Raw genomic sequence first — 21,285 nt, forward strand, 5'->3', positions numbered from 1 at the left:
AGACTATAGGGAACAGGTATTGTGACAGATAAGTGCTGTCTTCAAGAACTAGGGATGGGCCCCTACCCTATGAAGAAACAGGAGATATGACTACTCACAAGTGGACTCATGCGTACACCACAGCTAAAGATCCTCACTCACATGGGTGTCAATACCCCTTCCCCAGTACCGCTCATGGACACCTGTTACCAACAAGGCAGAAAACAAGGGCATTCTGGGGCAATTTTGAACAATGCTGATATTCAAGCAGGGGCCCTGATCCTGAGATGCACAGCCGAAGAAGACCCAGTGAGGATCTTCCCTGAGTGCTTGCCTGGGTTTTCACTGGTCCTAGGGAGCATTGCATTTGAAAGGGTTTCTTCCAGAGATCACTGTGACCCACTCACATTGGATTCCTAGTGGGTATAACAGGTGAAAGAATTAGGGAAGAAAAGCTGTAAACCCATTCCCAGGTGTGCAAGAGAGCTGTCTGTGACATCCTGACCCTAGGTGGGCACATGCATATTACAATTTGATAAAAACACTACAGCTCTCTCTACCAACACACCTCTGCAAGGTCCCATCATTGGTGGCTCCTACACCTTATTTAATCACATAGTAGTGACAAGAGCTGAGGACAGCATGGCAGGGGCAGAGGCAGACTCTGGAGGGAAGGTGGTTACTCACTTGCTCTCATAACTGCCTCAGCTTGCTTTTTATACAGCCGAGCACAACCTGCCCAGGGGTGGGCTGGACCCTACCGCATCAATCATTAATCAAGAAAATGTCCTACAGCTGTGTCTACAGGACTAACAGGTGGAGGCAATTCTTTCAGGTTCCTTCTTCCCAGATAACTCTAGTTTTTGTCAAGTTGACAGCAACAACAACAAACAATAAACAAACAAACAAACAAAACACAATTATGGAGCTCATTTGGAAAGAAAAACATAAGTCCTTCATAACAAGCTAATATCCTAGGACACATCTTGAGAAAACTGCTAACCAAGAAAGACCTTTAACCCAGGTACAAACTCAAACATGGGCAGGCACCTAATTTCAAAAATGATGTCAAAATGTACTCTGAAGAGAAGCCCTCACCCCCAGCAAGTGCTTCTGAGAAACCCAGACAGTCACAGGGGGTGAATGAAAGTAGATTCCTAGCTCTCACCCTGTGGGATGGTCAAATCAAAATGAACCAGACACCCCAGCACCTTCAAGACATGGGCATAAATAGCAACTTTCTGAATTAGGCTCTGCAGCACAGGGAAACGTTACCTGAGGTGAAAGGCAACCTACAGAATAGGAAAAAGTCACAGCCAACCATTGATATGACAAGGGGTTAAGATTTCACATAGATAAAGAGCTCTAGCCAGTCATTTATTCTCAACACTTTGGCCAGTTATGAAGCCCTATTTAAACCACCACCTACAGCTAAAAGAAATTTAACTAGGGTTGAGAGTGGCTCCAGTCTATGGGTCCAAACATAAACATTTAGAAAACATTTAACAGCATATCCACTTAGCAAAATAAGTTTAGAAGACGTGACCCGCCCCCATGACCTATAACTTCTCCATCTGTGGACAGTTGACCATATCCAGTATCAGGCGTGTATTTCCCTTCCATGGAGTAGGCCTCAATAGTAATTAGAAAGTGATTGGTTGGCCCTCACATGCAGATGCTAGCCTCGAGTCTTTTACATGTTTAACTTGGAGTCTGTGTGGATGCTGTTTGGGGAGTGCATTAATGGAACATATAGATAAAATGAAATAGAGAGGGAGACCATTGGAGCAGAGGTGCTCAGGAGGCAGTGAGGCATTGGGCAAATGAATTGGCACTGACCAAACAAGATGAAGGTGTATAAAAAAGCTAGATGGATACCTATGACCTTACAGCCTGAGTGAAGATTACAATAATAGGAGAGAGTGGGAAACACATGTGTGAATTAATGGGATTGCTAAGGATTACAGGTAGAAGTGGGTACCAAGGGAGGGGAATGAGGGGAATGAGCAGGATCAGAAAGCTAAGTGCTCACGTCAGGAACAGTAATGTGAATCAGTTAGAGAACTAGATAGAGACAGCTAGAGTTTAACTCCCAAGACCTCCAGCTGCATACTTCCTCCAACAAGGCCACACCTCTAAACCTCTCAAACAGTGCCGTCAATTGGAAACCAAGTATTCAAATGCCCAAGACTATGCAGGCATCACACACAAACCACCATAGATGCCATATCTTTATCAACTACTCTCTCTACTCCCCTAACTCAGAGGGCATCATAGAAGAGGAGGTGGGAAGAGGGTCAGAGCAGGAAGGTTGGGCAGAGTGCTGTGAAATGCTATCTCTGGACATGGCATGACTGTAGCACACATGAGCTCATATCATTTGTGGTTACCTGCACAATATCAAGCTTGTTTAAAACAACAGCATGGATGAGGGAAGGGCTCCTGGGGTTTTACCTTTAGCTGAAGAGTTGTTGTCAGTTGATGGACGCTTAGGGGAGAGAAAGTCACTCCTCTTTGGGTCTGTGACCACTAGTAGGTTGGTCATGTCCATGTCCTCCCTTAAAGATACAAAGACACACACACACACACACACACACACACACACACACACACACACACACACACACACACACATAAATAGTAAATAATACCATGTAAAGAACTTCACAAATCAGATATAGTTTTAGGAAGGAAACACTATTACCATTATATGACAAAATATGATTTAATAAAACTTCTATTGTCTTCCAACTGCCTCTGTCCTATTTTGGCTTTGAATATCTAAGATGATAAAAGCAACATACAAAATGGTATTTCATTGCTGTGTTCATTAGCATGGCCTACAGAGACTAAAAAACAGATCAAAATGGATCCAATGGTCTATTACCCCATCACTTACATTATTTCAACAGCAGACGCGCTTTGTGGTCTCCTTCAACATTCCCAATGATCAGATCAGGATGTTTCCTTAAATATGATTAATGATTAGTCCATGCCAACCACATTGTTAAGAAAGGAAGGCATCGATTATATCATAATCACTTTAAAATTTCCCGTGTGCTTATATTGTTTTATTTGGAGCAAAAATAATCCATTGAAGAAAGTCTTTAATTTAAAAGGCATCCCAGTGATGTCATAGGATGGTGGACAGGGCATTACCTACAGTCCAATTCATGCTGACTCTCTCCTCTATACTTCCACACTGCTTATTGATTCTCCATGATGGTGCCCGTGACATTGACCTGTGACTCATGTTCCCCTATCTTCCTTTCTCTGTCTGATGGGCTCTTGGAGGTCTGGCAATGCTTTATTCATTTTAGTACCCAAAGCTCTTATCATGTTAATGTGCCCAGCACATGAGAGAGACTCAATAAACATTGGCTGAAGGTGTGAGGAAATGAATAATCCTGAAAGGTGTGAGATTGGTTTGTGGTCTCATGTGTTCACAAAGGATGCCTTTTGTGCTATTTAATCAAATTGTGTCTGGCCTCATCCTTCTTGGACGAGGTGATCCAAAGGGAAAGCCTCTTTACCTCACCACTAATGGGCCATCCAGTCTCCGTCCGTTCATCGCTATGACTTTTTAAGTACACATTTGTGGAGTTTTCAAAACCATTTGGAAATGTAATTATCAAGTCTCCCACCTATATAAATATATAAGGGATGGATATATTTATGTGCTTAGGTGTATCAACGTGTTCTGCATTTTTTTCCCTCTAGAGTTTCCCCCTTTCCAGCAAACATTTCTAGGGCAGAGAAGGTTATGCTCTATTTTCAGTCAGTGTCCATCAAAGAAAACCTGGAGAAAATGTGTATATACCCAAGGGTCCGTTTCTCGCAGGCCTTGGGTAATGACTCTCTCCTGTTTACAAGAGTGCTTCCCCTCATGTGAAGCAGGTGTTGAAACATTTGGACAGCTCTGTAAAACTCTTAGTGAAATTCGGGGAGCATTAATCTTCAATCTGGACAGTTTTCAGAAAGTGTTTGGGACCCTCTGAGCCACTTCCAAACCACGGAGGAAGCCTTTTTTGTGTTTCCTTCAACATGCTCCTCCCTGGCCTGTAGTCATCATTAATATCTTGCAATATAATTTCAAGCTCTCAGAGCTGTCACCCTGGTTCGGCAGATCTTCCTTGGAGTTATGACAATTCTCAAAATTTCCCAACAAACTCACCACCAAGTGAAATTGGCAGACCACCAAATTCTCTTCATCCCCGTGTGGGTGAACATGCTGCCATTTTCATTTTTCTATGTGGTTACACAGGGTTGAGTCTATCCCAACACATGCACTTGCAACGAGATGACAGTTTATTATTGAGAAATGCCTCTTGGTCAACTCCAGCCTAAATCACCAAACTGATCTTTTTATAAAAGAAAAAAACTCATAGCATTTTTCATAGCATTCCCTGGAAGCGGAAAATGTCCCCATTTTGGACTAAGTACTCTACTGTTTGAAACAATTTCTGACTTGAAAAATTTACACAAGTTCTAAGTTGTCAAATTTCCCTTTTTGATAAAAAATTATATTAAACAAGAAAGGGAAAGGATGTAAACCATATCCTTTAAGGAAAGCAGACCTATGGAGAGATATTCCTATGTAGAGTAAAAGATCGTTTTACATTGCAATGACTTTAATTCTCCCAAGCTTTATTCATACAGAAAAGCAAGATAATTATAAAATTTATACAGGCTAATAGCATTTGAAAGTCCTGAAAAGAGAAAGATAAGTAAAGAGATGTTCTATTACATATAACCATTCTCACAACACTATTACAACTGCATTAATGAGATTTTCATCATGTGGTATATAAATTAAAAAGTGGATATACAGAAGAGAGCTGCCATATACAGTGATGTGTGCATGGGCCTTTGGTGTCAGACATGAGTGGCCACAGAAGACCAATGAGGGAAGGACAGTGTCTTTGGCTGAGTTTCCCAGGGTTAAACCTTGAGGTGAGAATTCATGTATGAAACAGTGTGTGTGGCCCTGTGGGGTACAATAGAGGTAAGTTATACTTCAGGATTGTCCTCGGAAAGCAAGGATATGGGGTTTCATAATTTGGCATCTTCAGTCATGTAAGGGTCACCCTGAAGCAATGTAAATTCCTTCAACACTCTCAGGGTTCTCCAAGTACATAGACAAAGCAATGTCTAGTAGACCCAGGGCAACTGTCTGTTAAAGAGGTACTAGGAGCGGCTGGGGACCTGGGGACTCAACTTTCTAGACCAAGCTGGCTAGAGAACTCCAGCAACAGCCCTGCACCACCCCATGCAGAACTCAACTGACTGCAGCTTGGGCTTGCAACCCAGGCTTGTGAGAGGACTCCAGCAACACCTCTACACCAGCCAGGAGCCCACTGGGTGCCGGGCACTATTAGGATCTCTTTATGATGAGGAAGAATGATCTTGCCCAGGGCCATGATCTCTAAACAGGACAAGGAGACCCACACTTGGGTCTGGGGTGGTCTACCACAGGATCTGAAAAGGAAAATAATGGCCTGCTTGGCACCTTGAGGGCGCCAGGCAGATGGGCACTACCATGGTGAGCAAATGTATGGAGTGATAGCAGAGAGACAGAATGATACATGCCCTATGGACAGCGGCATATCTGAACAGGGTAAAGAGATAAGGAGTGGACTGAGGTAGGTGATGTGGTTACCACCCAGGGTCATGGTGATGTCTGGGCCTGGGCTTCTGCTGGGCCCATGTCTGGGTTCATGGCTCTGATGTGGCCTGGGTTGTGTTGATGTCCTTGACTTCTGATACCACCAAAGGATGACAGGACATGGTTGTACAGAGCAGGCCCCGCCTCTCACTGATTATAACACTAAGGAGAACTGATTCTGCCCCTCACCGGCTGAAGCACTCAAGAGAGAGGATACTACACCTCTTCTGGGTAGCGCAACAGAGCTGACCCTGTTCACAGAGGTATGGGTGAACTGGCCCTGACAGCCTAAGAATGGGAGAGCAAGTCATGCCCCTCCCATATGCCATGTGGTGGCATGAGTGAGGGAAAGATACCCTCCTCCCCTCACCCCTTACCACCTCCAGCAGGTGGGGGACCTGACCCAACCCCTCAGGAGAGCAGGCTCTGTACTTCGCCTGGACAGTACAATAGAGTCAACCCTGTTGGTGGAGGTTGGGTGAGCCTGCCCAAAGTTGTGACCATGAAAGATGGACCCCCCCATTACTCATCTGTCTAGTGGTGGCATGGGTGGGAGAGAGATGCCCCTATCCCTACCCATCAACCCCTGGGCAGGTGGGAGAGCTGACCCCGAGGTCATAAGGGCAGTTGAGCTGTCCTGCTCCTCATCAGGTGCAGCAGTCCGGAGAGTGATCCCTATACCTCACCTGGACAACACAGGAGAGCTGGCCCTGAAGGTGTTGCTGTGGGAGAACTGACCTGAGGACATGAAAGCAGAACTGTCCCTGTCCCTCATTGCTGCAAGGGCAATGCTGGAGAGCTCACCTTGGTAGCGAAGAAGGGGAGAGCTGGCAAGCTGACCAACTCTGCTACTACTTAGCCCAGAACCAGAGTTATGTGTTGTCCACCCCAACATCCACCCCATCTGTGATCTCCTGGAGCATGGTGGGGGAGGCGGTCAGTCCTATGAATCCAGGGCTGCAGGATTTCCACCACACAGGACAGCAACAGGGTGTCCAGGAAGAGTCCCAATGAGGGCCCAGCATTGATGGTGTAGCAGAGACCAGGGGCCTTGAACCAGACCAATGATTCTTTGTGATGAAGGCCTGCATGTAAAAATGAATGGATAGAAAGGTTTACTGTGTGATTCACTGATGAGATATTCCACTACTTCCTTCCCCACCTTTTTTCTCTTAAGTTTTATTTTAGGGGAGGGAGATGGGTGGGATCCGGAGGCATGATGTGAAAGACACAAAGAAGAATAAAAGCAAGAGCTACTCAGAGTGTATTTGTTCAAAACATAAAGGGTCAATCAACCTGAGGACCTGGCTAGGGCAGCCAAACTGTTCAAACAGAGACTTCTAATAAATGGTGTTAAAATATTTTATGTTAATATTTTAAAAAGGAAATAAGACTCAGACCCCAAAAGAACTCCAAATAGGATAAAACAATACAAATTTAAAAGTTAAAACCATGGAGCTTTTCTAGCATGCTTCAGTACAGGAAGCAGTCTGGAGTGTTTTGGAGTTGGGAAAAGATTTCGTAGACGTAGTAAAAACATTACCACAAAGGCAATATTAATAAATTTGACTGCATTAAGATGTAAATGAATACTAAATGCCTTTTGAAAACACTATATGGAAACTCTACTATAAGAACTGTTGAAAACATACGCAAATGTAGAAGAAGAAGAAGAAGAAGAAGAAGAAGAAGAAGAAGAAGAAGAAGAAGAAGAAGAAGAAGAAGAAGAAGAAAGAAGAAGAAGAAAACAGAACCCTGCCTCTATTGTCAGGACCTGAGGTAGATCTTGATTATATTTCCCCAAGGGAAGGAATTTTAACTGCAATATGGAATGAGCAGTATTTTAATTTGCTGTTTGCAGGAGTATCAATTGATACAATCACTGTGGAATATAGAGACATGACACAAGAAGTTTCCTGCAGTGTCCCATGGGGAGCAAGACCTCTGCATTTCTGTCAGCTTTACTTAGCTGCTTTTCACTTCTTCTCTGTTGTGCATTAAAGTGATACAGTCAAAAGTGTCTTCAGATCTCTCTGCTGCCAGTAACAATGACAGGAAAAGAATAGCATGGGAAGTCCAGATTTTGGAAAAACTCAATAGTGATATCAGCATGAAACATCCTAAAGGATGTTTTGAAATAACCACCATTCGTGTCTTGAAACAGAAGGGCAATGTGTTGAGTTTAGCTTGGATGCCATGTGTGCTGTTGTCCTGATTTGGATCACACTGACTGGAGCCATGGTCACACACACACACACACACACACACACACACACACACACACACACACCCTTGCAATCTCTGGCTTATAGCTATGTTCAGTGATGATGAGCAAGGTGGTGAATTTGTAGGATTCCATGTCAATTGAGGGGGAAAATGATGTCTGATCTCCTTACACATGCAAAAACATTAAATAAACAAAATAGTCTTTAGTAAGTAGAAGTAGTGAATACCAAAGAAGCTGCTAAGTGCTGTGTTGAGGCTGTGTTTGTTCTTTCATTGACTGGTGGTTTTAAGTCAAGATGATCATACGACAAGGAAAAGTTGCAGAGGAAAGTTCCTCTAAGCCAGACAGGGGAATGTGAAAGAGTTGTCAAAGGAGAAGAGTGCTATGCTTGTATGACAATCCTGTTCCCAGACAACAACATTGCTTATGAGCAATCCAGCAGGGAGAGGCTGCTTTCAAAAGGCCTGTGGTGGGGACTCGAGAGATGGTCCTGGTGTTAAGATGTTAAAGACAGCTGCTGCTCTAGGTTCATTTCCCAGAACACAAAACAGGCAGTTCATAACCACACGAAACTCCAGTTCCAGGGGATCTGATAGCCTCTTCTGAACTTCATAGGCACTGCATACATGTGGTGCACAGACATGCATGCAGGCACACATACACATAAGTAAAAATGTTAAAAATATGTAAATAAGAATGAAGCAAACAAAAAATGTCATGTAGTAGGATGCCTCTTCATGCCTAGGGAACCCTTCATGTTCTCTCAGCCGTTCTTACTGTTTTTTTCTCATCTGAATATACAGACAACAATGAGCTTTTTAAATCTCTCTCACTCTCTCTCTCTCTCTGTGTGTGTGTGTGAGTGTGTGTGTGTGTGTGTGTGTGTGTGTGTACACTCATGTGTGAGTATGTACACTGGTGTCTGTGTGTGTATATTCACGTGTGTACATGTGTATGTGTGTACACTCGTGTGTGTACACTTGTGTGTATATATGTGTGGTACATACACTCATATATGTATGTGTATGAACACTCATGTGTGTATGTGTGTGCATGTATCTACATTTGTGTGTGTGTGTGTGTGTGTGTGTGTGTGTGTATGTGTTTGAGTGTGAGTGTGAGTGTGTGTGTGGTGGGCATGTGTGGATGATGGTGTGTGTGTGGAGGTCACAGGAAAACTTGCAGGAGTCAATTATCTCTTCTACCATGAGAGTTCAGGGGGTTGAAATCAGCATGTCAGGTTTGCACAGCAAGCATCCTTTACCTTCTGAGCCATCCAGCCTTTTAAACACATGCAGCTTCATAGACAGGGACTGAGGCCAAATTGTTTACTGCTGCTACAATGTCATTGTGATGCTTGGAAAGGAGGGGTACACTGCATATCCTTCCCTGTGAAGCACTCTGTGCATAAGCATGAGAACATCATTGCTGGTCCATAGCAGACACATCAGGAACAATGGCAGTCACAAACTGCCCACACAGTCAATGGCCAGTGGGCCTTTGCTTTCTGGTGGCTCCATGTGCTTAACCATGTCTCATGCACAAAATTGCTCTAAGCATAACATAACATACCTTTAAACTTTGCATATTACGTATACATAAAAACAAATTTTATGTTTAGGTAAAATTCCCAAAGCTGAAACATCTCACTTGCCCTCAAAGAAGCATGGAAATTTGAAAAAAATATTAAAAATTTCCATTAAGAAAATAGAAAAACACTATACTTTAAAAATCCTCGAGGAAGGGATTGGGGAGATAGCTCAGGTGGTAAAGTTCTTATCTTACAAGAATGAAGAGCTGAGGCAAGGATACCCAAATTTGGAGTTTAAATGGATGAACATGTTGGTACCTTTGTAATCCCAGTGCCAGTAAGGAGGAGACACTTGGATCTCCAGGGTTTGCTGACCAGCTAGCTGAAGTTATTGTGTTAGTTGCAAGCTGATGAGACATCCTGAAGTGGACAGTACCTGACCACCAGCATCTAAGGCTATTCTCTGGCCTCCACATACATGAGCATATACAAGCATACCAATATGCTTCTACACATACATGAAGATGCACATTTACACACACACACACACACACACACACACACACACACACACACACACACACAGTGCTCAGGAAAATATCTCCAAAGAGGAGACAGAAAGAATGTAATAATCAGATAATGGGAAGAGTGCAATGAATACTGTTTCCTGGACATGATGGCTCTTGCACATTTGAACTCATGGGAGATGTAGCTAACTGCACAAGACCTGTATAAGACTGAGCCAACCAACATCCCTGCATTAATGGAAGACGGGTACATGAGGCTCCACCCTAGCTGAGGAGCTACTGACAGTTAATGGCTCCCGGACCATAGGGATTGTTTTTCTTGAGGGGTGTAACCTCTCACCCATGAGCCAATAAAACCCACATCCATGCTCATGCAAGCAACCCTAATAAAACCCAGTGAGCTACTAAAAAACAAAACACAAAGACATGAAATGAGGAGCAGTGTGGAGAAGATGAAGGGATGGGTAAAGAATATGATCAAAACATTATATGCATATATGAAATTTTCAAGGAATAAATAGAAAATTTTAAAGTTAGTAACCATGAGTTCATAGCATGAAACCTGCTACCCATACTTCAATCTTCTCTTTGGAACGAAAAACACATTGCCATATACAGTATGAGCTAAGCCTTGGTGGTGCTGTGATGTGGATTGTTTTAATTTGTAGGGTTTTTTTTTTTCCACTATGTACACGCAACTTTAAGGTTCGAAGATGAAACTAGGACTGGGGAAATGACTCCCTGGGTAGAGCATCTGCCCGGCAAGCGTGGGGACCTGAGTTCAGATTCCTAGCATCCGAATTAAAAGACAAAGACAGATGACAACAAAAACAGGCATGGTTGTGTATCTTTAACCTCAGCACTAGGGTGGCAGAGACCAGGAAGATTCTGTGGGCTATTGGCCAGCCACTGTAGCTGGAACAGTGAGCCCCAGGTTTAGTGAGAGAGTCTGTCTCAAATAAAATTAAGGCAGAGAAGCAACTGTGGAAGATAGCCTGGTATCATCCTATAGACTTCATCTGCATCCCACACATGAACACAGACACATAACACAGAGAGAGAGAGATGCACAAACACATGCACACTCATAAAGAAAAGAAAATGGCAAACTAATATAGCTGAAAAAAAGGCAATGTTTAGCTCTGAATACAAGGTATCAATTGAATTCAAGCCAGGGTGCAGGTAAGGAGTGTCTGAAAATGGCAATGTATATGGGAAGATCTGAGAGGTTGTTTCCAAGGAAACTTAGCAATGAAGTCCCAGACCATCATCTCAGTCAAAAGGAAGAAAAGAGGGTGGAGTTTCTGTCTGCACTATGAGAAGATTAAAAGAGGGGAAGTGAATTGAATTTTACTTTAATAACAAAGTAAACATCTTTGTTCAAAACAACAACGACCCTGCAGCTATTGAATCTCAGCAGACAGAGCCAGCTGAGGGCTGCACTAACTGTGCAGATAAGTCCTTGCCAAGAGTGAAAGTATCAACAAAAGGAAACGTATGCTAGTCTAAAACAAAATTAATTTCATCGAGGGTATCACTGAGAACAAATTATCATGTCTGATAACACAGAGTCCTTGTAAGTCAGAGGACAAAGATAACACTCAAATTCAAAGACTTGCTATTTACTTTGCCTTTAGTGAGCTATTTACCATGAACACAGGAGGAATAATTAAGGATGTTTCCTGTGCTGTTTCTGATATTAATTAAAGCTGACCAGGGAGACCTGATAGGAAAACAATAGCGGTATAGCCAGTCAGATAGAGAGCAGACTCGTGTATGATGCTGCTTACCGCAAGTCAACTAAAGAATGTGTCTGGGGGCAGAGCTGACTTTCACTTGTTCGTGGCTGCGGTTAGAGGAATGCAAAGTGTATCCGTTTCGTTGACAATCAGTCGCCTTTCATTTTTCTCATGGTGTAAACCGGAAAGGAGACAAATGGAAGTCCAAATGCAGAGGGACACAACTCTGTTGGGTGGCCAGCTCCTTTGGCAGTAGCCGCTGGTTTGTGCATATCTGATTACCATTGTTCGGTCACTCAGATGTGATTGTTTTTGCTTTTGGATGTATTCAGAAGAATGCAGAGTTGACGAAACACTAAGGAATGAAGGTTTCGGCTGTGTGTTCTCACTCCCAACTATGACTCATCTCTCTAATGAGGTTTGAGGGCAACTATGTAACGCCTGTGTCTCAGTGTTTCATCTATAAAATGGGAGCAGTAGCGCCAAATGATCTTCCAGGGGATTTTTGTAGTTACCTAATGAGTGTGGAGATATTTCAAAGCAAAAAAAGCAATGAGGACATATGTGTAAATATATAATTTTTTCTCATTCTGAAAATATTTTTGTCGTATAATGCAATGAATTTCATCATGACATTTTTATACAAATATATCTTATCAATAAAAGTTAGTAAATAATTTTTTAAGAAAGGAAAGCATCTCTTGGGAATAAACTTTCACAATGTAATAAATCTTGTTTCTCTTGGGTGGTCCTAGAAGATTTGAAGGCAAATACTGGGAGGAGATAATTTTTCCAGGTTCTCTCTTGTTCTTTGACTTCATCCTGGATTCTGAGGGATTAGCTGTGTATATCTGCTCAAATATGGATGCTGTTCTCTTCAACAGCAGCAATGCATGTCAGACATTGGTCAATACTTCTGAAGACTAATGCTTTAATTTGCAACTACTACAGACTTTCAAACCTCAAGAAATGTTCAGAATTGATCTCAATTAATTTTAGCAAAGGATAATTTTTCCAGGTTCTCTCTTGTTCTCTGGCTTCATCCTGCTGGATACCGAGCAAGGTGGTAATGGTGGTGGCACACACCTTTAATCCCAGCACTCAGGAGGCAGAGACAGACAGATCTTCCTGAGTTCAAGGCCAGCCTGAGCTACAGAGTTTGATCCAAGACAGGCTCAGAAGCTACAGAGAAGCCCTGTCTCAAAAACCCCAAAAAATCAATTTAAAAAGTGATTGAAGTTCTTGGGAAAGCAACATAAAGGAACTACTTACAAATACTGCAACAGGTAATAAGTGTAACAATAAAAGGCAGTAAAAATTGAGTTTCCACAAGTAATCTGATCAACATATGGATGGGTACAAGCTTTGAAACTGGCTGCCAGTTTTACTGCTAATATTTCTAGAAGTCAGCATCTGCTGGTATTCACGTGTTTTTGTTTTTGTTTTTTTTTTTTTTTTTAAAAAAAAAACGCTTTCAGTAATCAAAGACAAATGATCTTGCTCTGGTGTGTTGACTGACCATGTGAGCAACTAATATGAGAGTTTACCCTAAGATCTAGAGTAAAGCAAGGAGCCTGTCTGTAGCTGTGCGGGATTGGGATGAATACCTTAGGACTCCTGACTGATGTCATCACTTCCTGGATGACCAGGCCGCCAACATTAAACAAACAAAAACGGTCCTTAAAACTATGTATTAATTGTACTCCTATCTGGGAAGGTGAAAACATTGGATTTTCTGTTGTATTTCCCAATGACAGCCGGAAGTATGATTTTTCTTTACTTCAGGAAACTAAAACCTTTGGGATTTTTCAATGTTTAATTTGGACAAAGTCTGTGAAAACATTTGGTATTTATCCTGGTGCCAACTGAAGTGTGTGCTTTGGGCCCTGAGACATCGTTTGGGTCTGAGATGTGGATTTTCATTTGAGAAGATGTAGCTTTGACAGGGAATAAAACACTGTCACACAGGGACTGCTGAGGAGTTTCTCGGAACCCTTGAATTAGTATCTCAATGATGTCTTCTTTCAAGAACACAATACTTGGAGGAGATGTGAAAATTGGGAAATCAGGACTTGCCCTATGTATAAGGGTTCTGGTACATCTGGAGAAGCCATTGTTTTTCTCTTCTTGAGAGTGGATTAGAGGCTTCATCTTTTCACTGAGCTACTGGGTGAGCACTGTGTGAGGTCTTGCCTAACCAGGAGACCCATTAGAGGGCAACAGAGAGTCTGAGGGCAGGTGGGGGAAGAGGGTATTTACATAACTACACTTCTTCAGCTGTTCTCAAGAGCATCTCAAGAGAAAGGGAGGTCTCTTCCCTTCTACAGTGTCTTAGTTATGGCTTCTGTTACTGTGAAGAGACACCATGACTACAACTCTTATAAATGAGAACATATATTTGGAGCTGGCTTACAGTTTAGAAGTTTAGTCTATTGTTATCATGGGAGCAAACATGGTGGCATGGTGCTGAAGCAGTAACTGAAAGTCCTATATCTGGGTCCACAGGCAGCAGGAAGAAAGAGTGGGCCACTGGTCCTGGCTTAAGCATCTGAAAGCTCAAAGCCCACCCCCAGTGACACACTTCCTCCAACAAGGCCACGTCTCCTAAGAGCACCACTCCCTATGAGCCTATGGGGCCCATTTTCATTCATACCACCACATGGGGTATGTGTTTTCTTTCCACTTACTTTATCAGGGAGTCTAGCAGAAGTGCCTCGTCTCTCCGTGTTATGTTCCCGACTTCACTCCTGTGTTTTTCCACTATTTTAGCATCTTAAAATGGTGCTCTCTCTATTCAGAGAATGGTGAAGTGGACTCAAGAAAGGCAACAATTTAGCAAGGGATCAGGATGACACAGGTGAAGCAGAGCAAGGACATAAAGCAGTCTGGGGGTATCTGTGTGGGAGAAGGTATTTCTTGGCTCTGAAGACTGAGGGAGTGGTAGAAAAGGTACCTGACTGGGTTATACGCACCTGGATTCTCTCAGCAGAGCTTGGAAAAAATTCTTCCCTTCTTCATTAAAGAGAATATTCTGATATGGCTCTGCTGGCAATGGAGACCTGGGCCATCAGGACAGCTTGCTGTCTCTGGGAACATACAGCAGCCATCTGACTGTATCTCTGATGTGCAAGAGACCTGCTTGGAATTCCCACCATCACATTAATATGAACCATGGTGGCCTTCTGAATCCACATCACTTCTCCAAAAACAAAGTCTGGTTTAACCAAAGAGCTGCATCTTCAAAAGAACATTTGTATGGAGAACCAATATTCAAAATACCTAAATGTACTGGGTGATATGATAGTGCAAGACATTCATTCTTGTGAACCTGATTTCAAGACATCGTAGAGAGCCCATAGCATGTCTGCTACTTACAACCTTCTGAACTCATTGTAAGTACTGTACTGTCAGGATTCAGTATTCCTATAGCCTGTACACAAAACAGCCCACAGATTGTGTCTATTATTTACAAATGTATGTTAGGTGCTTATGTGGCAGCAGGCTCTGTCCTGGTTGTAGTAAAGAAATGAAAAGTCAGAAAGCTATGACTTCCAACACAGGAAGATGAATGGAGTGTGATACCGATACCACTCCAGCAAAATGAGCAAACGACAACAAAAACGTCAGCATTGCCACTCTACCTTCTCTTTAGCTATATCTTCATTTGTCTCAGGTCACCATTTCAGCAGTTCTTGACCAGGAAGGCTGTCCATGGAAGGGGAGACAGAACGTGTGACAAACCTCTTGAGAATGTCTTCAGAGAGTCAGTCCACTAGAGCTGTGCATGCTTGTGGTTCACAAGTCTATGCTGCGTAGACAGAAATATGCTTCCAGATTACAGAAGCCACTGGATATGGACATGAGACAAGAGAAAGCATCCCTAAATTAACTTTGAACCATAGCAGATCAAGAGTCCATTTAAATGAAGCATGCCTTGTGAGAGTAGGCATTTGGCCCAGGGAAGAGTAAATGTCTTCATCCCAAGTGTGCTGAGGGTGGGCAGAGGGGTACATAGGTATAAGAACATAATGGGAAAGCCACATTATGGAGCCATTGCATTAAAGACAGAATAGCCTCCATTTATATGCTCTAGAAGGTAGAACCAGGCTCCATAAGTGAGCATTAAAGGGAAGAATAGTTGCTCCGGATACAAAGGAGACATTTGCAATAATTACAGTGTTCCAGATTTGGAATGTGCTGCCTCGAGAAGGAGTGAGTGCCCTTACTCACTGAAAACATTTGGGTTAGGATTAAATCACCTTCAATTAGGGTGAGGTAACAAGATCTCTGGGACTGTTTCAACAGGCATCTGCTGCACTCCAGCCTTGTTGAAGCTGAAAGAAGGGAAAGGAAAAACCCATGCTCCTGAAAAAAAAAAAAATCCCAGTGTGCAGCAGATTGGCAGGCAAGCAGACCTTTGCCAGAATGTTCACAAAGAAACATGGGTCAAATTCAGAGAGTTCAAAGTAAATGGGCTCTCAATTCTGTTTTAGATTCATGAGTCCCCTTGAAATCACTCCTTTAGAGGCACATGAGATCTTTTTCTTGTTCCAAAGTATTTTTTTTACTATATATTTGTGTGTGTGTAGAGTGTTTATAAACAGATTACATATATTATGATAAAATGTTACTGTTTTTTCATTTGATTAAGGGAAAATCCTCCTCCCTGCCATGGTGGGCTCATTGCCATTTGATCATCTTGAAGTGATTCACCTCGCTGTCTGCTCTGCTTTAGAAGAACTCTTGAAAGGGAATAATTTGGACCAGAGTTCTAGTGGGGCAGCATAAGTCTTTACATGGTAGAGAAGAGACACCTGGCCAAAGTGCCCCTGGGCAACTTTGTGTGGGGGCTTTGGTTGACTCAATGCTAGGATTCCTGAATTGGAAGGACAGAAACAGGGCCCACTGGATGAACTTCAGATGAAATGAGTTTCACACGAGCACAGCATAGAAAATTTGCTCAGAAGCACCATCAGTATATGGTAGCTGGATCCTCTAGGCTTCCATCTTTGGGACAAGAATCTTGTAAGGTAACTTTCAATTTTACTACAGAAGAAGGATAGCTCCATTTGTCCCGAAGCCCACAAAAGATCACTGAATTGACACCACAAGAAGACCTAGGGATTCTTCTTTCAGCTTCTGTAAGGCTTCTGGTGACTTCTACTAGCTAGGTTTCCTCTTTTCTACCCATGATACCCACAACTCTTTGCTGTTGAGTGTTAATTATCTCTAAGCTTTTCCTCCACTTCCATGTTTCCCTGAAAACCTAAACAGGTCTATAGGACTAAGAAGGAGGTAGAGTTGAGACAGAAATTACTTCAGAGAAATTGTTCCTTATTCTCCTCATCACTGTGACAAAATACCCAGTAGAAGCAACTTATGGGGAAAGACTTCATTTAGGCTGTGTTCCAGGTAATGTAAGTCCACCATGGCAGGGAAGACATGATGGCAAGATGGCTTAGGAGCTGGTGGTGTGGCTGTTTCACAGTTTGGTAGATCAGGAAGCAAAGAGCTCAGACCAGAACCTGAGGCAGATTCGACCTTCCAGGCCTCTTCCCTCAGCAACACCCTTCTGCTAGCTCGTCCACAATGTGAAAGGTACCATAACAGCACCACCATATGGGAACTGGATCTTCAAATACATGAGCCTGATGAGGCATTCCACATTCAAGCCAGAACAATTATTTCCCTTCTGCTCAGGTATTTTCTTTCCATTGTCTTCAGTGGACCAGGTATGGGGAGATGCAGCCATTTCCCATTGGGGGCAGATCCTCTCCCACTCAGGGCTAATTTATAATCTAGTTTAGAGATCACAATTTTATAAGAATTTTCTTCCCAGCAACCATGGTAGAGTTCTTAGAAATGCAGGAGAGCTGAGAATGATATTAAATGGTATTAACTATTTCAGTAACTGTCCATGAACATCAGTAAATATGGAGGTATTACCATCTGTGGTGGTTTGAAAGAAAATGACCCTCAAAGGGAGAGGCACTATTAGGAAGTGTAGCCTTGTTGGAGTAGGCATGGTCTTGTTGGAGGAAGTGTGTCACTGTGGAGACAGACATTGAGGTCCCATGTATGCTTATGCCACACCTAGTGAGTCAGTCTACTTCCTGTTGCCTGCATAGCAACATGTATCAGCTATATCTCCAGAACTATGTATGTCTGCACTCCACCATGTCCCCCATGATGATAAAGGGCTGAACCTCTGCACTGTCAGTGAGCCACCACAATTAATTTTATTTTCTGTAAGAGTTGCTGAGGTCATGGTATCTCTTCACAGCAATAGAAACCCTAACTGGGACACTATCCCTACTAAAACTAGATTTGGTAAAGGGATAAGAGTAACCAGATTAGGGTGAAGCTGGTTGGGCAGGTGATACTGATCCTCAGAAGAAATAATTCAATAGTGCCATAAATTATTCACCCTGGTGGCCAAATGTGAGTCTAGCAGGAAGTACCCAATGGCTCTAGAAAGAAATGCTTTGGTGGCACATGATACTAACAGGAAACCGAACAAATACTTGAAATGTTAAATGAGGGCTCCTATTTCTATCAAGAATTAAGTAGGAAGCAATAAGTCTCAACATAGCAGGACATGTGTAATTTATTTTAAACATATCTAATGTATAAGATATATGTCTATATATAAATACTTTAAGTTGTTTTTGTATTAACATTATGATGTATTATATTTACACAAATCATTCATGAATTTCTTATTTTTAAATGTCCTTACTTGCCAAAATGTCTAATGTCAAAATCAAAGCTTTCAGTATTTTGAAATCTTTGGTGCTATATATGTACAGAGTGGAAAATGATATCTTATGCTAAGGCAGCATCACTTCTTAACCTGTGGGTCATGAACCCTTTGGGGATCAAATGACCCTTTCAGGGGGTCGCCTAAGAACATCAGAAAACGCAGATATTTACATTATCATTTATAACAGTAGCAAAATTACAGTTCTGAACAAAAATCATTTATGGTCGAGGGTCACCACGACATTAGGAGGAACTCTATTAAAGGGTCACATCGTTAGGAAGGTTGAGAACTGCTGCTTTAAGGCTTATACCAGCTGATCAAATAATAGGAGTGTCTGTTTGCTCATTTTGGTGGTCTATAAGGAAGTGTCCCTTTCATAGTATATTTACTTGCACTTTGTTAGAATTTTGTGCTTCTTTTTGTAGGTGATTTTAATGTTGAGAATGTTTCCAAATACAAGTCTAAATTTCTGGCTTATGTTCTGAAATGCAAGAAGGCTCCATGTGCTTTAAGGAAAAAAACAGATTTATTCAACAAGCTTTATCTAGTAGGAGTTAGAGTAGTGCTGGTATACCCATGAGTTCAAAACAAAAGGGTCAACAGTAAACATACTGTAGCCCTACATTTTCCAAAAGGCAGAGATGCAATGTTCATTAATGTATAGTTCATTGTGACTTTATGGAACATAAATACTTCACATAATGAAAATTGAATCTTTGTATATATGATTTTTATATATGTATATAATCGCTTTACATTTTCATGTGTATTTTGTGTAGTCTTCTTTATCACTGTATGTACTTGTATGCTGTGGGGGGTATTGGATTAATGTGGTACACAAAGGACTGAGTGAACTAAATGAGGAGAAGCAGGCCCTCCTGTAAGAGCAGCTCCTTTTGGCCATTTTCTTTACTATGGGTGCTTGTTAATTCTGGGTGATGACTGAAAGTTGTGCTTGAGGGATGGATAGAGACTAGGAAGTCTTTTGGTGGTTATGCAAGGCTAGTGCAAAAGCAAAAACTCGGTGGCTGGACATCAGGGTTCATTTTCTGAATCCATGTGTAGGAGGCAGAAAACCTTTAAACAAACTCACTATGGGGTTTGCATGAGAATGTCTCCCGTAGGCTTGTGTATTTAAACATAAGGTCCCCAGTTGGTGAGTCTGTTTGGGAAGGTTTGGGAGGTGTGGTCTTGTTGAAGGAAGTACGTCACTGGAGGTGTGCTTTGAGACTTTATAGACTCAAGCCATTTCCAATTTACTCTCTGCTTCATGCTTTTGGTAAAGGCTGTGAACTCTCACCATCCTCTTACCTGCCATGCCTGCTGCCTGGGGCCACACTTCTTCACCATGATGGACTCCTGTAACTGTAATCTCAAATAAACCTGTCCTTCTAGAAGTTGCCTTTGTCATGGTGTCTTATCACAACAGTAGAGAAGTAACTAATATATACACTATAACCTCTCTCAGGCCAGCAATATTAGGGAGACAAAGAAATACTAAAGTGGGGACTTAACAACAAGGCAGCTGAAGTATTTGCAAGCTTATGGACCAGAAAATTGGAGACTGCCAAAGACTATCTCAGAAGTCTGTAAGGATCTCAGTCAATAGCAGGGAAGACTTGAGACACTGGAAAACAGAAGTGGACTGGGTTAAGTTAAATAACCTAGCTCCATCCCAGTGTGAGTTCTGATTAAATCTAGAAATTGAACACTATGAGGAGACTAATATTAACTTATATACAAAGTCTCATAAAAGTTTAAGACAAAAAGAAAATGAGCTAAAGAAACATGAGAATTATCAAGATCAAAAATAGATCAAATTAGTGGATAATACCTAAAAGAATTATACAACGTGGAAAAGATGGAATGATTGAAAGATGAGTAATTTTGGTAGAAAATTGGAATGTATAAAAATAAACATCTTTTAGAGCTGAAATATATATTTAGAACTAGAAACTTGGTAGATTAGGTCAAGAGCCCAGATGTGGTAAAAGGGTCATTTAGAAGACATTCAAACCCTGGTCAAGAAGAAAAAAAATGGAAAATAATGAAACACAACGTCAAAGACCTGTGGGATGCAGTAAAACAAATCTCTATTTGTTTTCAAGCTAGAGAAGAAAAATCACAAGTGATTTTGAAGAGAAAATAGATACCATGTTTTTAGCTGAAACAGAATTACATCACTTTTCCCTCTCCCACTTTTCCCTCCAGTCCCTCCCAGTGGTCCTCTCTCAAATCCTTCCCATGCTCCCCTACTCTCAAGTTGATAGCCTCTTTTCCTTCTATTACTATAGTTTTACACACACACACACACACACACACACACACACACGCTATACATTTGACAGAGGATTAATATCCAAATCATACAAGGAACTCAAATAACAAAAAGTCAAGGGACAAACAACCCAATTAAAAATGAGGTAGGGATCTAAACAGAAAATTCTCAAAAGAAGAAATAAACATATAAACATGTCTAAGAAATACCTCAAAAAGTGGTGATCATTCCAGCAATTAGGGAAATGCAAATTAAAACAATTTTGAGATTCATATCACCCCAGTCAAAATGGCAAAGATCAACAAAACTGACAACAAATACTGGTGATGTTGTAAAGAAAGAGGAACCCTCTTTCACTGTTGGTCGGAATGCAAATTAGTTCAGGGACTCTGACAATTGGTATGGGGAATCCTCCAAAAAGTAAATAAATTTATCATATGCCCCATCTATACCCTCCTTAGCATGTGTTCAAAGGACTTGATAACATACTCCACAGACACATGTTCAGCCATGTTTATTGCTGCTTTATTCACAAAAGACAGGAAATGCAAACAACCTAAATTATCCTTCAGTAAA

Source organism: Cricetulus griseus (assembly GCF_003668045.3).
Source record: "Cricetulus griseus strain 17A/GY chromosome 1 unlocalized genomic scaffold, alternate assembly CriGri-PICRH-1.0 chr1_1, whole genome shotgun sequence".
NCBI lineage: Eukaryota > Metazoa > Chordata > Mammalia > Rodentia > Cricetidae > Cricetulus > Cricetulus griseus.